Source organism: Bactrocera oleae, chromosome 4, assembly GCF_042242935.1.
Source record: "Bactrocera oleae isolate idBacOlea1 chromosome 4, idBacOlea1, whole genome shotgun sequence".
In the NCBI taxonomy this organism is placed as follows: Eukaryota; Metazoa; Arthropoda; class Insecta; order Diptera; family Tephritidae; genus Bactrocera; species Bactrocera oleae.
Window position 1 is genome coordinate 6,443,498 of NC_091538.1, and position 24,203 is coordinate 6,467,700.

General features: G+C 34.7%; 1 protein-coding gene across 3 annotated transcripts in view; it reads left to right on the forward strand.

The window, feature by feature from the left end:
- LOC106626842 (serine-rich adhesin for platelets) overlaps positions 1-24,203 on the forward strand; it is a 139,799-nt gene that overhangs the window by 23,889 nt on the left and 91,707 nt on the right. For all 3 annotated transcript variants that reach the window (XM_014246699.3, XM_036374796.2, XM_036374797.2), the window contains exon 2: positions 19,595-19,831. The gene's annotated coding sequence lies outside the window, so the exon portion shown is untranslated. The remainder of the gene's footprint in view (positions 1-19,594; positions 19,832-24,203) is intronic.

A 24,203-nucleotide genomic window follows, 5' to 3' on the forward strand; every position in this document is an offset into this window, starting at 1 on the left:
TTATATATCTGCATACAGGCTTAAAAATATATACTTATAATTTCATTTGTATCCACGGATATATGTATGTATATAATACTTTTCTTAATTCTATGAGATGTTACGCCTTATTAATTTATTTGCTTGCTGCCACTTGAAAGCAAACAAAAATATGTTTGTTTGTATGCAAATAGTCCAATATAACTGTATATGTACTAATACATATTTCATATTTGATTTCGCAGAAATATACAATAATAACAATTACGACAAATTTTCGCCGCTGAGTCATAACGCAGTGAGAGCTAAGGTCATGCATTTCTTTGTGCGATAGGAAGTTGATATGAAATTGCGTACTAAGTAATACATTTTAATATTATATATTCTGAGTGAATGGAATGTAAATATAATCTAAGTAGGAATATAAATTTATAAAGAGGCTAAAATGTGTTTGTAGAGCCGTAAAGCGCTCAAAAATCTAAAGGGATTTTCGTTTTTATTATATTACTATTTTAACACATGGGCCGGTCTGATTGTTACAACTTCTGCTAACAACCGTGTAGAGTGTCAAACAGCATTCAGTGAGAGTCGAGAGTAGTAGAAAACTTGACCGATGTCAACTTCCCCTCTTAACAGCGATTTTGGTTATGACGGCTGAATTTATTTGCCAAAAGAAGTCTGGGAATTCGAAATTGTTCTTTGGCATGTGCCTGATTACGGGCATAAAACCAAATACGCCGGCAAAACCAAAGAAATGTCGATCAAGGTTTATCGTTGGCATATTTCAGCTTATTTTGAAACCGATAAAAAAAACTTTGGTTTAAATAAGCATTAAAAAAAAATCTAAAAAATATTTTTAATGTTTTTACGTTCAAATATTTGTCACTGGATAATAATTTCGAAAATATTTCTGATTTTTTTATTGTTTTTAATATTTTTCAATTGAAAAAAATTTCGGAATTTGTTTTACTTTCAAATAGTTCTCGCTAGAAAATAATTTCAAAAATATTTTTTTTATTTTTATTTCTTTTAATGGAAAGTGATCTCAAAAATATTTCTGATATTTTTGCACTTTCAAAAATTGTTCACTGGAAAACTTCAAGATACGAGCTTACGTCAATAATACCTCTCGATATTTCTAGCATTTGCTTGCCTCTCGAAATACTTACTATATGTATTTAGTAAGTAGATACATACATATGTATTTCATATTTTTCCCGACATTGTAGTACAACACCTTTAACACAACAACAACAGTAGTCGTGTTGTACATTGTTGAACGCCTTCGTTATTTGAGTTTTCAATGTCATTTGGTGTACTACAAACTGCAGAAAAAAATAAAATATGTAAGTACATACACATACATATGTATGTATAAAAAAAAATACACATGTACTATACTTATAAATAAATAGAAGTGAAAAATAGATTATAAAAGAGTATTTTAATATCCAATATGCACAAACACCTGTATATATCCTCATATAATTATTGCCACACTTGCCTCACTGTGGTGTAATTAAATACCTCCAAGTGCTGGTAATGAAAAAAAAACTACTATTTATAAAAATATTAAGGCAACAATGTGCAAAAACCGCAAAACCACTTCGGCATAAAAACACACACACGCGAAAGAGGCTCCAAATACGTACTTATATGGCGTGGATACAAAGAACGAGGCGTTGAAAACAATATTCATACCTAAAAACCAAAAAGTGTAACAAAAAAGTGGTAATTTGAAGTGAAGATGTAAACGGAGAAAATGAATTAAAATATTTACATACATTTACATATCATACACATATACAAATTGTGGTCATTGAAGGTGTATGTTTCATTATTTCGATACCGTTTCCACATTATTAAACCAAAACAAGAAAAAACGCCTAACTTCGGCTGCACCGCAGCTATAATGCCCTTCACAGGTGCATTTCTTATAACATTATAGGGTATAAAAACATCTTAATTTTCATTTCGAATAGTCCGATCTGAATAATTTGTTCGGAGACTGTCTTCGGCAATAATCTGTGTCTATACGTGTGCAATTTTAATATCTCATTAATATAGTTATATTTTATAAGTTCTCCGACGTTTCCTTCGAGGTGTTACAAACTTCGTGGCAAACTTAACATACCCTGTTTAGGTTGTTTCAAGCGCTAAGTAAACAACAAGCATCGCAAAATTTGCGCGCTTCACACCCCCCCCACCCATTCGAGCTCTTAGTCAGCGCATTCTACTTTGGTTATTTCAACTACATTTATGGTTTTCCCATACATAGAGCGCCTTCTTAATTCCACAATTCGTTTTTGTTTTATATTTTATTGCCTTACTTTATATAAAAATAATACAAAAAGAACAGAGGAAGAAGCAACAAATTGAAAATCAACTTTTAATTCTCATGATAATTTCGCATTCTACAAGTCGTCATTATCCAACAGGCCAACATATTTGATGGATCAACAAGCTCAGTCGCCGCTCGCTGTCCATTCATCCAGACGTCTAGGCGGAATTCAAGCGCTTACTTCACGCACACATACCCACAAATGTATATATATATATAGAGCTCCTATATTTCTTTTGCTCTTCTCTGACTGTCTGTCTGCTTGCTTTGACTACTGTCTTCCGCGGCTATACAGCACCGCAGCGCTCGAAGTCCAAAGACCAGTCTTGAGCAGCTGGTTGTTGGACAACTTTTCACCTCTTTGCGGCTGCTTTAAGTAGCAATGTTGCTTTTAATTAATATTTTAACGCATTAAAATTCTAATTAAAAAACAAATGTGTCTTTGACGAGTACAGAAATTTATGTACATACGTAAAGCTTTTGCGTGTAGACAGCGCAAATTTATGACCCAACTGCGCGATATGCGATTTTATCACGGAAATGCTTACATAAATTTCTTTGTATGCAGGTTTTAAAATGGTGCTCCGAAAAGCTTTTTAGACATTACAACGCTGTTTAAGTACGTGTCTAACATGTATTTTATTCGTTGCTGGTTTATAACTTTCTTGTGCAAATAATTGTTCTTGAATCAAATTCGAAAATCATTATATTTGGTATACCTATAGGAGCTAGAGGAAGTATTGATACGATTATACCCATTTTAAAAAAGGGCACATTATTATCTGGACAAGATTCGCACTGAATTTCATTAAGATATATCATAGATTGACCAATATTTGAGGTAAAAATCAGGCACACGTTATCGGTGTGCTTGAAAATTCAGAGTTCAGTTTCATAAAGCCAACTGAATATCTTTTCTTATTTCCCCTAACACTGTAACACATGTAGTGGTTCTTAGTCCTACTTTCAAGCAGATTACAACTTTCGATCATTTTTTTAAAACAAATCTCACCTCTGATTACTCTCGACAACATTTGAACCAAATTATCGCGCTGAAAGAAAAACGTATGAAAAGGTTTAGATACTTTACTTCGATGATGAATGACCCTTAGCGAAGTCAAGAACCCCAAGACACATTCACACCTCGCTAAAGGTAAACAAAAGAGTCATTGAATTCACCAAGGGTCATTGACCTCGGGTTGTTGTTCTCGCTAAAGGTAAACTAAAGAAACTTTGAACCCACCAAGAGTCATTGACATCGGGTTGTTGTGCTCGCTAAAGATAAACAAAAGGGTGGTGAATCTCGTCAAAGGTCTTTCACCTCGGGTTTGTTGTTTTCGCAAAAGTAAACAAAAATGTGGTTGACCTCGGTTGTTTTCTTGGCTAAAGGTAAATAAAAGGGTTATTGACATCATCAGAGGTCATTGACCTAGAGTTGTTGACTTCGCTAAAGATAAACAAAGGGGTCATTGACCTCAGAAAGGAAATATTGGTCAAATTGTAAGATATCTTAATAAAATTAAAATTTTGGATCATAATGTATGCTAATGATAAAAATTTTGCCCTAGCATCCATGTACATAATAAACCTAACCTCGAGAGCGGTATTTTCAAAGCAATAAGCGTATACATATATTTCAACAAACAAAATTCAGATCGAATTCGGCATCGGTTATCTGGGTTAACCATAAATCAGACTTTCGAGCTCACACCCGAGTACGCTCCAGTTTTGTTGATCTCGGCAGGGAAGAATCACCGAACCTCACATAACTACGTTTGTTGATACTTTTGTGGAGACTGTAGTATGAAGTGAAGCCGAGTGAACTGAATAGCTGACCCTGACTAACCGGAGGATCGTGGTTTCAAATCGCAACCGGCACAAAATATAAAAATAAAAAGCAGGGTCTTTCTACTTAATAATCGTCGCTCCTTTTTAGGTAGAGACAAACCTCCGTATGTATTACTGATGCGAAGGAGGAAGCTCTAGAAAAACCTTAGGTAAATTGGATGGTTTTAAATGTTTTTGTTATGACAGACCTGAACAAAAATGCTACTTTTATTGGATGCGTAGATCTCTTCTCACTTATTTGGATATCACCAATTACCCACATAAATTTTTCTGCGGATACCAGAAACATTGCTGTTAACCACAACAACACCAACCAACCAGCGGCTAGAGTAATGAGATTTACAAAACTAAAGCATAAATCGTGAAAAAATGCAATAAACTGCGCATGCGCACGCAGAGCAACCACAGAAACCACACGCTACGCTTATGTTATATGGCTTTCTTGCCTGCATGCATATATGGTCGCGCTGTTTTTAGCATGCCTACACCAGTTCAGAGGTTACTCAGTTAGCTGGCCAACCGCGACTGACCGACCAGCCAAGCAACCAACTGACTTTGCGGTTCCTCATTACTTTGGCAAACACACACACACACACATGTAGAGATATCTATGGTTACAGTTTAACGCTCTTTGCTCCGCATCTGCACACGTTGCGGTCAAATGGCACGTAGTAGTAACAGAGAAAAAGCAGAAAGTAGCCAATAGCTTATAGAAAATGAATAATAAAAGAAAGTCGATAAGCAATATAAAGTTATACAAAAAAAAAAAAAAATTAAAACAAAGCAATTTTCGAGTTGAAAATTGTGGCGCTCGTGTTTGCGGTAACCATGTGTGTATATATGTACATACTTATATAATATATGTATGTAACTATAATCATATGTATGAATAGATGCTTTAGCGCTGCCACACTCCTTCAGCTCTTGTCTGCGGCGCTGCCGGACCGCCAGTATTATTGATGATCGGCGAATTATTGATGAGCCTCAAAGCAGCACCATTGTTTCAGGTCGTAGCGCTGACTGTTGGCTCATTGTTTTTGTTGTTGTTTCTTGTGTTTGTTGCGCTTTGAAATGCTTCACCGCAGCTCATCAACAATAATAGAAATTTACATTTCAACTTGTATGTATATTAATACATTTGTATGTCTGTATTTATGTTGGTGGGTAACTTTGTATATTCGTTTGTTTGTATGTATATATTTAGTTGTATATTTTTTGTTTATTTGCTTTATTACTGCTTAAGGCTTTATCAACAATTCTTTTCTACCATCAGCAATTTTGAATTCAATTTTCTTTCTTTTTCCTTTTTTTGCTGTTTTCGTTTAATATCGAATTTTAATGATTTTTAACTTTACAGTCATTTTTAGTTTTCTAAAATCAATTTTTTTTCTTACAAATCTTTTTCTTCTCCACATATTTGTTTTTTTTTATTTCCATTTGAAGTGCCACACTTGAGTTCAGCGCTGTCGGTGCTGCTGTTATTGCTATACGGTTAAGCCGACGCGTAGATTACTCTCGGCATCCATCGCAGCCATTCGTCTTCTTTCTGCTGTTCTTAGTCACACAAACACATATTCATATATATTACATATAGTCTTCGAACCATTCTTCGCTTATAGGCGTTCGTTGAATAAGACATGTGCATGCCACATTCAAGTGCCTTGGGGGTCGGCTAGGTTGTTGGACCGTTCGCTCCATTTTTAATAACTGAAAGTGTAAGATAAATGTTGCCATTATTAAGGATTATTAAAAAAAGTGAAAATTTAATGATGCGGCAAAATGAGGTTTATTTCCCTATAAGTGACTTTCTAAAAAAAGTTTTTTTTAAGCTCTGTCAGATTGAAGATTTTTAAACTAAAATTACGAAGCACTTGCAAAGATAATTTTTTCCCGGACGCGTATAGAAAATTCTGTTGAAGTCGCCAGTTACTAAGTCACTTGTGTATACAGCAACCTTTAGTCCACACTGCGCATATTTCTATCTCATCATACGCCTTTCATCGGTAATATCCATAGTTTAACCTATAATCTTCCATCTCTCAACAGAGAAATTGACGAGTCCGAAATCCATGTCAATTTGCTGATATTTTAGTATTTCCAGATAATCTCGGCTGAAGGGACGAATATAATATAGTCACGTGATACCCTTTCTTTCAGTCGCGAACGGACTCGCATTTTTATACGGCCAAGGATTGTCAACTCAACAGCGTGCCTCCAAATTAGTTCAGAGATGTATTCTGCTGCTACTGCAAGAACAACGAACACTTCGTAGCAGTCCGAAGAAATTATTCGACCATAATTGATTCTCTGATCGGAGCTGTGGGATTTCGGATACCATAACGGATTAAAGTCTTGCGGATAGCTAGATATTGGCACTATGATATATTAAGGAACCAGAAAAGCATATGTATGTAGGGCCAAAAGTTTCTCTAAACTATCATTCAACCTCTCTCTCCCCCTCTCATATTGCTGTTCGTTCCATTACCCTTAAATCTTAGGTGCTTTAAAATAGGTATTCATGTTACTTCCAGGGTCATTGAACTATTATCGGGAACACCATAGACGTATTAGATGGATGCATGGTCTTTGCTGAGAGGGCATCGGAAACTAAACTTTACTTATGTTATATATTAGATCAATTCGTTCGATTGTTATTGTTGTTGTATATGGGTAAAGTAACTCACAGGTGACAAAGCTAATTGAGTTAACATAGGCGCTAAATAAAAAACAAAAGTGTCGCTAATAACTCAACGAAATAAAAATGTGCGAAGTTATTTAGTGCGAAAATAACAAGGCAAGAAATAAAAAATAAGCGTCACTTAAGTGCGACCGAGAGACAACTCATTGAGCTAATGTGAACCGCAAAAAATAAAAAATAAAAATCAAACGCTTCAGCAATGTAAATTGGCGTAGCAAAGCACATACCTCGATAATTGTAAGGTAAAGTCGAAAAAGATAAACACCGTTACGAATGCAATCGCATGCGACACTGCACTCGAAAGATTGTAAGACGGTGGGGCGGTGGTCAATAAGGCGACGAATCTGCGCCGAACCGGATCGAGGCGTAATGACTGGCCCACATCGATTAGCGACGAGGCGAGACGTTGTTAGTGCGTACATAAATTTGAGTGAGACGCGCAGTCGCTGACTACTGTCTTACGGTTAGCGGTCTTACTGGCATCTCTCCTGCCGGCTAGCGTTGGCATTGATGCCACATTTCAACGCACATTCACGCATAATTCACAGCCCATTTTTGTGAAGGTGACTGCTTGAGCTGTTTTTGTTTAATTGCCTTGTGCGTTTATATTTTCAAGTCCACGGCTGCGCATGCGCATGCAATCAAGCGTCACTGCAGTCAGCGAGGGCGTTGTCATGCGTCAACATTGTACGTGTGCGTTGGTCTGTTCACGCATAACTGACTTTGGCTTACAAGGCAGAGCTTATGTATATATTTTTTTAAATTTCTACTCAGCTGCGTTTAATTGGCGGATACTGAATGAATGCATTGCGGTTTGTCTATAATACAGTTGAGTATGTTATACAGGGTATTATAGTTTTGTAGGCAGAACGATTTTAGTTGGTCATTTCTGTTGTTTGTCGATCTATTCGTACTTAAATACAAAAATACGCGTAAAAAAATTAAATAACAAGTCCGGTCCACAAACAAAACTCGAAGTTCTAGACTTCTTAAATAAGTTATTAGTGTAGAAATCTCGAAAGGGTCTGGAGCTTCAGTTTCTTATATCGAAAGATCTGGTCGAAACTTTGTCCGAAACAATAACTATGCGTCTAACCCTTCTTGGACATATGATCGCGTAAGATATGGAGGTATCTGATCAAAAATCGGTCCACAAACAAAACTCGAAGCCCTCGACTTCTAAAATTTAAATCCTTAAATGGATCTATCTGGTCAAAACTCGGTCCCGCAACCATAATTATCTCTCTAACCCTTCTTAGACCCAAAAAGTCGCGTAAAAAATGGAGTCTGGTCAAAAATCGGTCCGCAACCACAACAAAAACTCGACTTCTTAAATTTACAGATGCCATTGGTGTAGAAATTACAGAAAGTGTAGTGACAGGTCATCATACTGCTCGAAAAGGTCTGGAGTTCCAATTTCTTATATCAAAAGCTTTTTTAGTTTCTATACCAGGCACAAGAGCTTTGCTGTGGTTCAAGTCAAAAGAATGTTTAATCTTTTCGCAACTTCTATTGGCCATAAGAACTTGGAGACCACAAAAGTTTATTTCTTATTTTCTATAACTGAGATGAGAGCTTTAATATAGTTGAATTCAGCAAAATTTATATTTTTATGCGCTATTTGGTTAAGGACATTGGTGACTACTATTTTGTTTCTTCACCCAGCTTCTTTCATGTCTCAGTGATTCAACGGCAGTAATATGCGGATGAGCTTCGAACATCGCGATATTTTCTAACAAAAAACCTATAATTCCAAGGGCGCACGTATTATTACACCAACAGAACATTATAGAGTAAGCTCTTTAATAGCGTCTGTAAAAGACGCATGCTGAAAGCAATGGTTGAAAACCCTCGCTTTCTAAATCTCTCACTAGAGCAATTCAAGCTAGTAATGTGGGATCTACGTATGTCTGAACCGCCAATATTCCCTTAACTATCGAGTGTATATAGTTGGCAGTTCCGTTCGAACTTCGACCAACCTTACTTCCCTACTCCCACTAAGCGTTGTTCTTTTGCGACGTGTCACAAGCCATTGCACTTTGCAGTGCATCCTCTATGGCGCAGTGGGCTCCTATTTTGCTGCCACTTTTAATTATTTTTTTACAATTTATTCATTTGCTCATTTATATTTATGAATTTAAAAGCGTTTCCGCTGCCGTTTATTAGACTTTTATTTGGTCGTTGAAATAAAATTTAAATGTTTTTTAAAGTGTCATTTGCCATAAATTGGCAGAATTGTTGTTGCTACTCTTTTACATTTTTCTATCTACGTGCATTCGTCTCGCAAAGTAATTTTTTGGTGTTTGTATTTTTAATTTGATTTTATTTTTATTTATTTATTGGTTTTGTTGTGTTTCGCGCTGAACGCGGACAATGTGTCATCCGGACAAAGCCAACTAGTTAACCGGCAAGCCAAAAATCCAACCAGTTAAGCTGCCAGTAAGCTAAAGTGCCAAACTTAGCCGCTTCTTTGCTGTCCGTCCATCCGCCCGTTCACCAGTCGTTCATCGATCCACTCATTTGTCCATATGTCCGTCCGTCGTCACAAAATGTGGTAATCGAGTCATTTCGGACTTTGGCTGCCGCGTCGCATCGCCGTCATCTTGGTCGTGTGGCATGAATAACCAATTTTCCGCATTTGTGGCTGCAATCGCACAAGTTGTTGCACAAGTTGTCGCCGAACCAGTTGTTTGCCCGAATGCTGATGCAACTTGTCATCTTTTTTTTATTGTTTTTTGTGGTATATATTCACAAATTTTATTTTTAATCATTCGCTGTTGATTTATATGTTTCTTTTAGTCGCTTGGCGATGACTAATCGGCTGCCATAAGACAACTTATACGAGTGGGGAGAATGTATTCGTTGTAGCGAATCTGTAATAGAGATATAAAGATATCTTAAGATAAGTTAATTTATTATTGTTTTTTTGATTTTAATTTAATTTATCGTTGAGCTGCCACATGTTTTTGTCCTATTTCATTTGCTCAGCAAAAAACGAGGAATTCTCGAACGGTTTATTTATTAATTGTTTTAAGTACCTCAAGATCTGTGCATTATCTCAAGCTTTCGTGGTTTACGTATTTTGGATTTGACTTTCGTTTCGTCTATTATCTTAAGAATATTGTGTCAAAGCTAATTTATTAAGCTTTCACGATTTCATGGCTGTAGCCAATTGAAAGGCTCGTAACCTTTGAAAGATGAATATAAGAAAGGCATAGTATTGAATTTAAGCTAGAAGTAAGTTCCTTGAGAGCTTGCTTTGACTTCGTGTCAGAAGTCTCATCCGTTGTCAACATTTTGCGTTCTGAAAGCATGGAAAACTAGTAGGTCTGGTACTACTCGGCTAAGGCACACAAAAAATAGTTACAATCCAAAAATAGCATAATACCTTCGTAATTTCGACCCAACAGATATAAGTAGAGGTTAAATCTAGTAATATTAGACCTCCAACGTTCTATCTATGACATAAAAAATGGTTTAAAATTCGACCATACACCAGATTCGGCTTAAAACAGGAATACCCTTTTGATCTGATTCCATATTTTTGGACTTCGTCAAGTATGTTCCGTAATTCCTGCAGTTTGACAAAGTCAAATTTTTACTTAATCTCCATATCCATCCGACTGTGGTTGAGTGCCGATATTAGATTTATTTGCATAACTTATTTATACAGTCTGTGCATTCTTTAATAATTCAGGAAACTTTGACTATTTCTGGTGAAATATGGGGCTGTTGTGAGGAAACAATATTCCAATGAGCCGTCTCATCTTCTGAAAACCCCATTTATTTTACATTACTGTGCACACTGAAATTAATATCAATTAAATTGTAAGCTGACAGATTGTCATGAAATAATGCTGAAAATTAATTAATTACATTCTAAGTTTTAAAAGTCAAGCTTTTATAACACGAGGCTTAAGCTGTAGAAATGTGAGGGGCAGTTCTAATGTAAGCACACTTAAATGTCACTGACTATTTGATTCAATGCGCAGTAAAATTAAATAAATCAACGAAGCGAAACGATGCTTTTTTTTTAAACTTTGTAGTAACGGTTTTACAATTCCCGTTGGTTCCGCTGTGGCCAGTTACTCAGACAAGTTTAATTTGGCAGTAGCTTGATGGTACTGCTAGTGAGCTCATGTATTCCTTGACTAGCTTTAAGCTCACTGTTAGCGAGCTCAAGGCATGTATAGTAGCTCGTGGATGCCTACCTCCCTAAAATAAGCCGCACTTCGGAGAAGTAAATTCGCAGCTACCTTCATTGCTAACACTTCTTCTTGAAAGACACTACAGTGGTCTGGTAGTCTGAAACAAGAGTTGATTGAGAGCTTCCGATAGAGTACTCCCTCTCAAACCTTTCTCTTAAGTTCGATCCTTCCGTGAAAAGGCTCACTACGCTTCTTCTACAGGGACTCCGCCCCTTTTGTCGAGGCACATAAAAAAAAGAAGGAAGTCTTACAGAATGCTTTGATGTGAGCAAAGGTTCCGTAAAATAAGAATACTGAGTAGTAAGCAAGAAAATAACCTACTTTACAAGCATACTTTTCTTGTCAACCATAAGTGATAGATATAAGATATCGCTTGAGTGTCGGAGAAAATTAAAGGTCGAAATGCTCTCGTTTCTTAGTTATTTAGCTGTAATGAAGTGGTGACAGTTATATACAATACTTTTCAAGAGCTTTCGTTGGAAATTACAATTCCGATATTAGATGATTTTTGCTTTTTTTTTGAGGGTAGAACTAGGTCGCCTCGTACCTTATTCTATAAAACTCTCTTATGTTATAAGCTCTCTCTTCCAAAGGGCAAACTGCTATTTGTTTATTCATTTGGTGCTGAATTAGTAACTGGAGATGTCATGATATTTTTATTAGTCTCAATAAATGAGGTCTCCATGTTGCCATATTTATGCGATCTTACTAAAAACTGTAAAAATTTTAAAAATGTTCAAATTCACCTTAAACTGGTTCAATTCGATTGTAATATTTATTTTTAGATATTGAATGTATATACATAAGTATGTGAATACGTTATTTATTTGTACCACAGCGATTTTGGTTTACTCATTTCTGGGTGCGGCGCAGGTCTGTGTTGTTACGATTTGTTTGTTTGTTGTTGTTGTTGTTTTAGCGCTGATAAAATGCAATACTGCGAATATTACAAAACACTTTTCCAAAACAAAAATTTAAATCAAAAATAACAACAACAACACGCTGTAATAATGCTTTCACAACTGCAGAACAGACACGGTCGGCAGCCGTGGGGAGGGGAAGCGAATACTTTGGAATTCGCTGTTCTTGCCGGTTCTGTGCAATACAAATACAAGTGTTTGTTAGTTTGTTGGTTTGTTGGACTATATTATTTGTTGTGGCTCTGTTCATTAAGCACCGACTGTGCGCTGTAACGGCAATATTTGCTTCTTTGCACTTTTGTTGCTGGTTTTGTACCGAAGTCTTGTGTTTGTGTATTCGCCATACTTGCTGGCTGTAAATGGTTTTTGTTGTAATGTTTTTATTTTTTTGCGGTGAGGCGTCGGTGCGCTGATGCCTAGTCGGTTCCGCGCCATTCACCCGTGATTTGTGTTGGTCTCGCCGTGTACATTTGTTCGACTTTGAAGGTATGTTGTTAACTCGCTTTATCGTTACCGTTTTCTTATTATTATAGTTATTATTTTTAAATGTGTTATTTTATTTTTTAACTACGAGTAAGGGGCAATTCATTACAGCCAAGCAAGGTGCAGTTAGTGACGGCGTGGCTTTATTTTTGGGTTTTCAATTCTCGTTGATTACATATTAATTGTAAATAAGTTAGCAGAATTGCTTTTTTGAAGCAGCGGTTCCCAAACCTTTTTTCATCGTAATTTATTTTTTTTAGTGCAGGGTTTCACTATTTTTTTTTTTAACGAAGGAAATTACAATAGGGTTTCACAAACCTTTTTTAGCGGAAGTTATATTTTTAGTTAAGGGTTTCACAAACCCTAACGCGAGTTCTTTTTTTAGTGTTGGGTTTCAAAAACTTTTTTTCTACGTAAATTATTTTTTAGTTGAGGATTCCACGAACTTATTTTTAACAAAAGTTATTTGTTTAGTGCAAGATTTTACAACCTTTTTATATCGGAAGTAATTGCTTAAAAAATTCTTTCCATCGGAAGTTATTATTTTATTGCAGGGTTTCACAAACTTTTTTTCTAAAGAAATTTCTTTAACCCACATTTTGTTCACCGGAAGGTATTTCTTAATGCAAGGTTCCTTTGTTTAAACAGAAATAACTTCTTTAGTGCAGGATTTCTCAAACTTTTTTTTTATTGAAAGTAAATTTTTTTTGCGCTAAGGGTTAAGAAAATTGTTATCGTAGGTATCGTGAGGCAAATGTGGTTCTACCACACTTGTTTTAGGAATGTTGTTTCTATTTTATTAACGCTTCGTTTTATTTTCCTAAGCATATGCAATTTTTTCTTTATAAAGCTTATTAATTAACAAATTTTAAACAAATTATCAGGAAATAAACGCTAAAAATCCGTATAAGCTAACCTTTGGAAACCACTGAAAATATATTTGATACTTCATTAAAGCAAATCAATTTTCATAGCTTTTAGTTGATTTGTGAACTCCACCTATGATCCAGCCTGACGCTTGTCAAAGGTCAGAAAATCCAAAAATCTCGCTCTGTTCAACAATTTGGCACCCTTCTTCAATTACAGAGCAAGTATTACAAAGATTAACTCTGAAAATTAAACTTTCCAAAACAAATTTCAGAATGCATGTATTTAGCAAAAACAACTTCATTAGATCTTCCTATCAACGGCGAACTCGATAAACTTCCGAAAGTTTAATTAAAGCAACAAAAAAGAAAAAACACACAACTTTGATTGGCGTCTGCTCGCTCTGCCAATTAATTCCCCTTTCTATAGCAATGCGACCAACTGCAAGTTCGGCCTTAGTATAGCAACAGCAACAAAAGCTCGCCGTTTTTCTCGTCCTGCGACTGATTAAAAATGTGTTTTGCAATAAATTATTTACTAACAAGATGAAAATAGCAATTCATACAATTGTTGGCAATGTCGTTGTTGCTGCTATTGCTGTTGTTATTGTATGAGTATCGTTATCGGATTACTGTTTACAGCTGTTACTTTGGCAACAATAATAGCAACTGCGCGCCACTGTTCATGACTGAGTTTATCTTCCGTTGACGCGGGCAATTGGCGCTGGCGCGTTCTTTCACAGCGTTCAGTGAGCTACAATAAAATGGTTTGGATTGCGAAAATAATAATAATCGAGAGAAAAAAAACAACAACAATGGAAAAATTGTGATTCGCCGAGACTGCTGGACATTTCCGATAAAAGAACAATTTATTATCAAAACCGTGGCCGCGAGTCATTGTACTCACTTCCTCTTTGACTCAATTCGCTTTCATTACTATTTAGTATTTTAATGCTATATATATTGTTGTTATTTATTGTTAAATGTTATAGTCACAGTATATTTTTGATACTTAAGCTAGGCTTACGAAATCACAACTTGCCTCTTAGTGATTCCAACCACTTAAGTTAGGTTAAGTGCGACTTGGTGAAGAACTAAAATTATGAATTAGCTTATCTGTGATCTTTTTTGGTGTGCAGGAAAGATTTACCAATAACTCCTTACTCTTCAAAACCCTACTGTATGAAATAAAAACTTCACAAGCTTCCAAATCTCGTTGCAAACTAATGTCTCTCGAATATTCAGTTCCACATCCATGGCATTACTAATTCCTCAGCTGAGTTATTTTGTCTAAATTTCTCGATACAGGCGCTGGATGGTACTCGAAAAAACTTATGCAGATATTTAGGCTAGCTTTGGAGTCTGAGCGCCATCCAATGATACCATAAATATTGAGTAAAATAGTAGCATCCACCAATGAATTTTGTATACGGATCCAATTCCTCCTGCATGTGTTCTCAAGTGTTTTGTGAGTAGTCATATAATGTTTATTGGCCTACTCACCACATCTTTTATTATTGCTTTGACATAATTGAAACATATCTTAGTTAAGGTTCAGTAAAAAGCAGATGCAACGCATTCAGCGATCTAACTAGATCCAAGCACTTATATTTAGATATTTCGAAATGTAATACCCGTTTTGAATAATCCATATATGCTGCTGAACAGGGTATATTAGGTTTGCCACGAAGCTGGTAATACCCAGTAGGAAACATTGGAGACTCTATAAAATAAACATGTAAATTGACAGCATGAAGAGCTGAGTCGATTTAGCCATGTCCGTTTGTCTGTCTGTAGATATGCGCGCTAGTCGCTCAGTTTTTCAGATATCGATCTAAATTTTGAACATGTCCTTCTCTCCCCAGAAAGCTGCGCACATACAAACTGAACGAAGGCGGAACGAAATAATTTACATTTAAGCAGCTATGAAATTTCTGTGGAAGATGTGAGTCTAATACAAATTTTTTCAGTCTGGTTTGAGCCCCATGATATATCAATCACAGCTAAGCTAACACAACCTAATATCTATACTTATGTAGGTAAAAGAAGTAAGACAAAAATTCTCTTCCGGTTTATATATATTTTTTCTTACATTTTGAACAATTTCTAATGCTACGAACACTTCTTCTAGCCAGAAATATTATTTTTTTTTTATAAAGTTTGTGAATTGTAAATAAGTCGATTTTACTAATAATTTGTGATGCCATAAAATTTATGCTGCCATCAATCAAAGTTGACAGCAAACAAAATTCGTATAAAAGTTTGCCTCAACAGCTTCGTACTTAAATAACAATAACGGTAAACTGCATCAGCTGTTAAATATTTAAATAGATCATGGGATGCGGAATGCATTGTTTTTTGCAAAATTCTGAAGTGGTGATATCAAGCGAATGTGTGTGGGTAAAGCAATATTAAAGGATACGCAACCCTGCTTATACACTTCAATCTTAGTAGAAGCCATAAAAAGCACGTGTATTACTATGAACGCGTGTGGCAGAGCACGACGAAGTAAAGAGTGCCGGGCAAAGCGAGCAATTTATGCAAATAAGTTCGTGAAACAATACCAAAGCAAAAGTAAAGAAAAAAGTAGTAACAAAAGAAAATAGGGGCTAAGCCATAGTAAAGTGATACCATAGTAGGACAGCGCAACAACTTCGGTGGAGCGGGCACAAAAGCTTAAGCAAAAAGGATAAGCGAGTGAAAGGGAGTGGAGCGTAGCGGATTTGTGTCAGTCCGCCGTGTGCGTTAAAAGGGTTTATAGGCGTCGCGTACAACCTGCCACAACTGGTTATGTGAGACGGTCAGGATTCGAAGCTTATACACTGTGGCTTTTGTGTGGGGGTAGAAAAACGTGACAAAATCAAATTTATTTTTATTTCATTAGTGACTACGAATGGTAAGAGTGAAGTAAGAAAACTAAAAACATTATTTAAATTTGATAGTGCTGCGTGTAAATATGCCGCGTAAGTCGAGGTATTATGGGGTAAATGAAAATTTTATATGAAAGAATTTGCTATATATTTATATAAGCTGGGTGATTGCGGATTTTATTTGTATAAATATTAGAGCAGTCACATGTTCCATCTTCTTTTTGGTAATCATTTTTACTCCTCTTAAAATTTTATGTGAAGATTGGGTTTTACAGCTGGCGTAGTAATATGCAATAAGATAATTTTAGGTTCAACTAGGTTATATTTTTAAAAATTTAAATTTTTTCTGTCAGAGTAGCACGGATTTATCGTTTATCGGGTTTTAAAGTCGACTGTTTTTAGTTGACGAGTTTGGGTCGACAAAGAACATTGTCCTATTTGATATTTTGTCCGTATAGATTTCTGTGGTTGTAGCGGTTTATTGGGCTATTATGTGGTATATAGGTATGTCGTCTACATTTAATGCACTGAGTTCTGACTGAATGATCTATCGAGAATTATAAATATATAATTTTTTGCGCTGATGAAGTACTCTGAAAAGAAATAAAAAGTGCAGAGTTCGACTTAAACTCTATAGTATTCTCTAATGTTTTAATTCCGGAAAATTCTGAACATTCGGCTTAAGCAGTCAGCCAGATTTGACTCGTCGGCAAGTCAGTGGAAATCAAAAATAAGAGTTATGGCCCCAGGCATGAGGAGACAAATCAAACCTTCGATGAATTAAAGTTCATTGTCAAAATAGTCAGGTCTCCCTTCGTAACCTTACAATCTTGAGTGAGTAGCGCCCTTAACCTATTTAAAAAACTGAAAACAAAATAAAGTGTTTCGTATTCTTTTGTATCGTATTCTCGCTATTGTGACGTCATAAAATAAGCTGAGACTCTCAATAGCGTTGAAAAATGTTTAATGGTGAAACTTTTGGTTTTCATAAAACAAAGCCAGAAACACACAACCTAATGTCACTTTTGTAAGCAAATTACTAGTTACGTCATTTTCAGCTGGTCGCTTGTGCCCTTTCATTATGCTCAGCTACAATAACACCTCTTTCTCTCTCGCCGGATTTCCACTAATTTCAAGTAAGGAATGACATATCTGCAGTGCAATAACCGCTTTATGTGTTAAACTCTTGTCCAACTGATATCATCGCCGTCAGATACATGTGTATTCGCTGTAGCGAGCATGCCTCATCTGCCACACATTTGCGCGTCTTTTACAGTTTCTACTCGCTCGCCTTGTTTTGCCAATTTTCGGCTTGTTATACATAAAAGCTGCAGTAGTTACTGTTGCTATTTATGAGAGCAATTTAAAAATTATGACTCTTATCCGGGCTGCATTGTTTCATGGGTCATAATTATGCGCCTAATGGTGCGGTTATTAGTGTTATGACAGGTAAACAAGAAAACGCGGCAGGCGATGTAAACGTGTTTTTTTATTTATTGGGAAGAGTGTTTGCGTTGTGTATGTGTGCATATTAGTTTTTCGACAAGTTTGGCTTTGAGTTGCAGTAAAATATAAATTGAAAATATTGTTGCATACAATAATTTTTTGTGCTTTACTATGAAAATAATTCGAAAAAATTTTTTTTGCAAATTGTATGTACGAAGTTAATTTTCCGTAATTTATTAATTTTATTACTTAAGAATATTAGTTTCTTTCAAATATACAAATATTTTCTACGAATAAATAAACATTTTTGATGAATTCCACAAAACTCATATTATTTAATTTAATTGGCAACTTTAGTATACGAAATGTTGCTATCAGCAACACATACAAAATTCTTTGAATAATGAAATTCACTTAAGCATACTTGTTGTGCACAAATAAACATCACATAATATGATTTCCAAAAAGTTTATATATTATACTTACCTAAGTATGCATATACAGAACATTTCTAAGTTGCGCACATTCATACATAAATAAATGAGTAATTTCAATGAAATCATAAATTTTATGAGCACTCTTTTCGTTTTTGTTTGTTTATATATATTGTATGTATGAAAAATAAGTAATTAACTAATTAGCAGAGGAATACATATTTTTATTAGAGTGTCAAGGCGTACATACAATATGTGCATATATAGATTTATATGTGAGAATATTGCTTAAATTAACTGTTTTATTTGTTATATAAGGTTTTCTTGATAAATAGTAGTAGTAGTAGTCACATTCATTTGCGGTCAGCAGAAGATGCTAATAAGCAATTTGACACACTTGGATATTAGTGGGATATCATTACATCATTATTATCAGATTGTTAAATTTCGTTTATCTAGACTCTATTAGTGAATAATAATTAAATAAATCTAAAATTGTTTGAGTTCAATAAATGAAGAATATCGTATGAAAGATGACAGCTGTTTATTGTCGACGTATATTATCGGAAATCGATAACAGCTAGCTGTTTGTTTACAAGATGTTTACATGACGCTTAGTTTTAATTGTGTAAAACACTATAAAATTTTTTGAATTTTCTTTAAATAAAACAATGTACATAAAGAATGCATGCTTCAATGTAAATGTAAAACAATAAATTAATTGATGAAAAAATATATTCTTAATAAATAAAAAAACACGAAAAAATACTAACTTCCGCACGAAGCTGTAATATCCTTCACAGGTGAATTTCGTATAGGCTAAAAGGGTATAAAAAGATCTTTATCTTCATTTTGATTGGTCGTTTTGTATGGCAGCTATATGTTATAGTGTTCGGTTCTGAACAATATGTCTGAAGCTTGCGGCATTGTCTTAGTCAATAATATATGCCAAATTTTTTGGAAAATATCTTGTCAAATAGAAAAGTTTTCCATTCAAGGGACCACTTTTGTATGGCGGTAAATTTCCTACAAAACCACGAGTTTTGGAATTTAAAATTATTATTATTTTTAATTGAGTTATATAATGCAAAGAAAAAAATATTGGCTTAAACTAATCAATTTAATATCTTTTAGACGATTTGGTTTACGAAAAAATCCAAAGATACCATTTTGTAGAGCATTCGATTTCCTACAAAATATGTGAAAGAAGATATTTTCTTAAGTAGTTGGAAGCGAGATATGAATTTTTCAATCTGATAACAGGAAAAAAAAAGAAAATTGAAAGGCGAAGAACCTTACCGTTACAATTATGAGCTCATACTTGGAAAGATTTTCGTCTAAGAACCTATTTTTCAGAGTACTTTGAGCTACCCGAATTATACATATATGTCTTTTATTCTTAAAAATAATTTTCTGTTAATTGATAATTAATTAATATACAATTTAATTTCTCATTCATTATTTTAATCAAACTATTTATATTTGCTCTTTTTTCTTACAGTTTCTGCACACTTTTACTTTCAAACAATTTTTATAAAGCAATGTGAAATTTAAAAAAAATTGACGACACCAAGGAAATAAACCGTGCAAAAGCGTTTACCCCGCACAGTCGTAGAGGTGTGAGGAGAAATAGCGCATTTTTACAAGTTTTCGCGTTTATGTGCCTCGAATCGATTTGAAAATCGACTGACTGGTGTACGAGTTAACGAAATCGCCAACAGGAAAAAAATACGAGCAGGTAAGCTAAGCAATAAATTTTCAAAAACAAAAAATACCCAGAATAATAAGGCAAAAATAAAAAATGCTCATGAGTTGAAAATGCAGTGAACCGAAAATCATTGCGAACACAAACGAAAGCTAAAAATTGCGCAAGCGAAAAAAAGTGAGCAGTAAAGCAAAATATTTTGCAAGCTTTGTATGTATGTATACAATCATATTTTGATGTTTTTCTATTTAAGTATGCACTTAACTTTTCGCTTTAGCATTTGCTCATTCTCATGCCCGCATAAATGCTTCACTGGAAAATGTAAAATATATTGCATTTCCTTTCCGCTCACTTGGCTGGAGTGCTGCTGCTGTTGTTGGCAACGCTGAAAGTTCAACTTGCTTTTCAATCGTCGTTGTGGCCATTGCTCGCCTGCATTCGATTTGGGTCAATTGCATACGAAAATAAAGTGGAATCAATCGAAGAATTTGGCCCCCGACGTGGCCTTTCTTAAATCACTTTCAGCTTGGCATATCGCTCTTACGCTAAATTGCTTAGATTTTTCTGAATTATGCCCGCTCAATTATGACTGCTTTATTTTTTGTATTATTGATGCGTGGAATTAGGCGTATTGAGTACTTTAGAATATTTTGAAAAGTTGTTGTTATTTTATTGTTTTTTTTTTTAAATATTTTTTTATTATTGTTTTTTTAATAGTTAGAACATTTCTTGTTGTAATTTTTTTATATTTTTTTATTTACATTTTTTTTCTGAATTTTTGTTAAATATTTTTAGGTTTTTTTGTAATTTTTTTATATTTATTTTTTAAGGTTTTTTGAAATATTGTTGTTGTTGTAACTTTTTCTACATTTTTTTATTTGTTATTTTTTATTATCGTAACTATGTTCCATTTTTTATATGTACATACATATTTTTTATTTAAAATTTTTTTGTATTATTTTTATTTATTTATATTAATTTTTTATTTTATTTTTTTATTTATTATTTTACTTATATTAATGTTTTTTTTTTATTTATGTTAATTTCTTTTTAATTTTTTTTATTATTTTCTATTTTTTTTTTTGGGTTTTCATATTCTAAATTCATCCATTCTCTGCCTTTTTGCTTTAAATTCTGCCAACAGATTTATGCGCTTGCGGGGCATTTGGCAAGGTATTCGAAAATTATATTTAACATTTTTGCTCTGGTTTGTGTACGTCTTACTGCCAAATTTGCCAGTGGGTTAATAGGTCGTCATGCCTGAGTGTTTCTGTCTGTTATATTTGTTTAGAGGCATTGCTTTTAAATTGTCTAGGTGTTAGCAAAGGCTAAACAGCACATTGCGATTGGTAAACACATTTCATATTGAATCAATGGGGGAGGGAAAAATGGGGTAATATGGGCGGTAATATGGGCGTTTGTAAATCAAATAATATTTATCTACCTCCTGTTATCTTTTTTTACGTAAAAAGCTACAAGAGTTATATAAATTATTATAGAAACTTACAGTGTACTGTGTGCTTCAAATAGAATTTCGATTTAATTTATTGTTTAAGTTGAATAAAGCATTTAATTTTTAATCCAAATACCATTTGCATGCTATTTGCTCGAGACTTCAGTTGCTTATTATTAGCTTTTAGAGCTCCTTTAAGCAAATATCTCCATTATAAAATAATTTCTGTAAGTATACTTTTAATTATGTTTTTTGTATTTTTTGCAATTTAATAATTAAACTTCCTTTCTTCAAATGTCTTTTCTTTCCTTTTTCTTTGTTTTGACATCTCGCCATCGATTTCCGTTAATCATAAAAACCATTTAAACTACCATGTTGAATGATATTACTTTTGCTAAGCCCCCGCTGACACACTGTTATTAAAAACAAATACTCATACAAACACACACTCAAACAAAACACACTTCTATACACACATACATAGATAGCAAACATCATCTTTAGTACCACAGTCCTCGCTTTGAGCCAGTCATTTGACTATCTCTGGCAGCTGTAGAGTGAAACGATACGCAGCCATTGTCTCTGGAGACGCTAAAATGCGAAAGTAAAAAAAAAAAAATAATAATAATAAATAAGGTCATAAATGCACATTCACCACACAGATTACAGTCACACACACACACACATAAGCATTACACATGACAGCTACGCATTGCTCTAGAATATTTACACACTGAAGGCCATTTCGCCAGCTTCCAGTGGGCGGTGGCTGACCTCCACACCGGCGCATCTGTTTTTAGGGTGCAATAAACCAGGTAGCTCTACGGGGAAGTATTATGTGCCTCATATTTATTTGTGTGCTTAGTTAAAGTCACCTGTGTACATAGGCGTGCATGTATGTGTACTTTACAATGGCTGTGGTAACAACAGCTACTGTCACCGACAGCAGTCGACGCAGCATCAGGTGCTGCCGCACTTTGTGGCCTTTTGTGTGATATTTTCTTAAGTCTTTTAGCAGCGGAATCAAATAAATTTTTTTTGTGTTTAATTTTATGAAATGTTTCGTTCAATCATATATGTGTACTTATGTCTAAACATGGAACTGAAGATAATAAAAGGCAGCAGTAGTAAAATCAAGAGTAGTAGAACACAGTAAAATCAAGAGTAGTAGAACACCAACCAAAAAACACTTTAGTACACACTTGGGAAACTATCTGCGAAAAGTAATGTTAAATTAGATACAAGTATAAGCGCTTACGGACAGACAAATGTATATATTCAACAAGAAATTAAGGGATTTTTCGAAGCTGGTTGAATCGAAGCTATAATACCCTTCAAAGGTGCATTTCTTACAGCATAAAAAGTTAGAAAGAGAAATTTATCGTGATTTTTTTCGGTCAGTTAGTATGGCAGCTATATATATGCTGTAGTAGTCGTATTTGAACAATTTGCTCGAAGATCATAGTCTTGGATTATGAGCCATGCCAAATTTCGTAACGATATCTTGCCAAATATAATAGTTTCCACACAAGAACTTGATTTAGATCGGTCAGTTTGTATGGCAGCTATACTATATAGTAATCCGTTCTGAGCAATTTCTTCGGAGATTGCATTATTGCTTTATATAATAATCCAATATATCGCCAAATAAAAATATTTTCCATACAAAGGCTAGATTTTGAGCGCACAGTTTGCATGGTAGCTATATGCTATAGTGATCCGATCAACGGTTCCCGACAAATAAGCAGCTTCTTGGGGAAAAAAAGATAGGTGCAAAATTTTAGGTCGATATTTCAAAAACTGGTTCGCGTAGATGCCGATAGAACTCGACGACTCAACGGCATTCGCGTTATTAGTAAAACTTTGATCCTTTTAATGGCGTTGGAAGTTTAAGCTTCCACGCTTCATCTACTTCTTAGCTACTCATGCCTCTTTTAATGTAAAGGTGGTCAATTGGGTCTAATTTAAGTTTTATACTTATTTGTCTTCATACCTCATAGAATTTTTATTCGTTACCGCATCTCCGTCGTCCCTCACCTTCATTAAATATGCAAAACTTCTGCAAATAATTTTTATACTAATTGAAAAAGTTTACATCCCCGAGCGTTTTGAAAATTTGCAACTTGAATGGTACGCAAACTTACTCACACTCTCCCTCACACTACCCTCAGCAGGTCAGCTCTTACTTGTACCGTTGTATAACTCCCACTGTACCATTAATATTTACATCTGTACCTCATCAGTAGCGTGAATCGTTTCGAAAAGTTCCAAGACCAACAAAAAAAAGTTAGTTTTGCATGACATTATGAGTTGGCCATCATAAAATCCGCAAAGTTGCAACACAATTATCCACACCTGCCAAGTTTTTATGCAACTTTAAGTTTTACATTTTTTGCTTAGATTTTTTTTGTTGCTTTTCAACGGTATTTTATCTCATCATTTGCACTTTAGTGAGTCTTAACTGCGCTTCACCTTCAGCACTCGCGGATAAAAAAGCGCTCACACCCCCACACATATTTACTCAGTATAATACGCAGATAAATTGCAGGCGATTTTTAGTGAAGCGTCAGCTGAAGCCACGAAGGATATCATCACTCTACTGGCGCCATTCTGTCCTTTTTTGGTCATAAGCCAGTGAGTCTGCCTGCGCTCGGTCATACAGTGGCGTCAAAAACTAAGTAGTTGACTAGGTCAGGCAGCTAGTTTATGTGGGGCGGGAGTGTTTAGCGCTTTTTAGTGAAGCATGGCGAGAGTATAAGTGCCAGTGAATGAGATTTTGAGTGAGTAAGAATTATTCTGAGTGAACTCATGTTAGTTTTTCGCGAGGAAAAACCTTTAAAGTGTGTGAATGAGTTTATTTAATAATATTTACTTTTATAAACAGCAATGTTAGTAGTAATGAAATTGTGCGCTATCGGAAATTTATCCTTCGCCATAAAAAATATATCCACT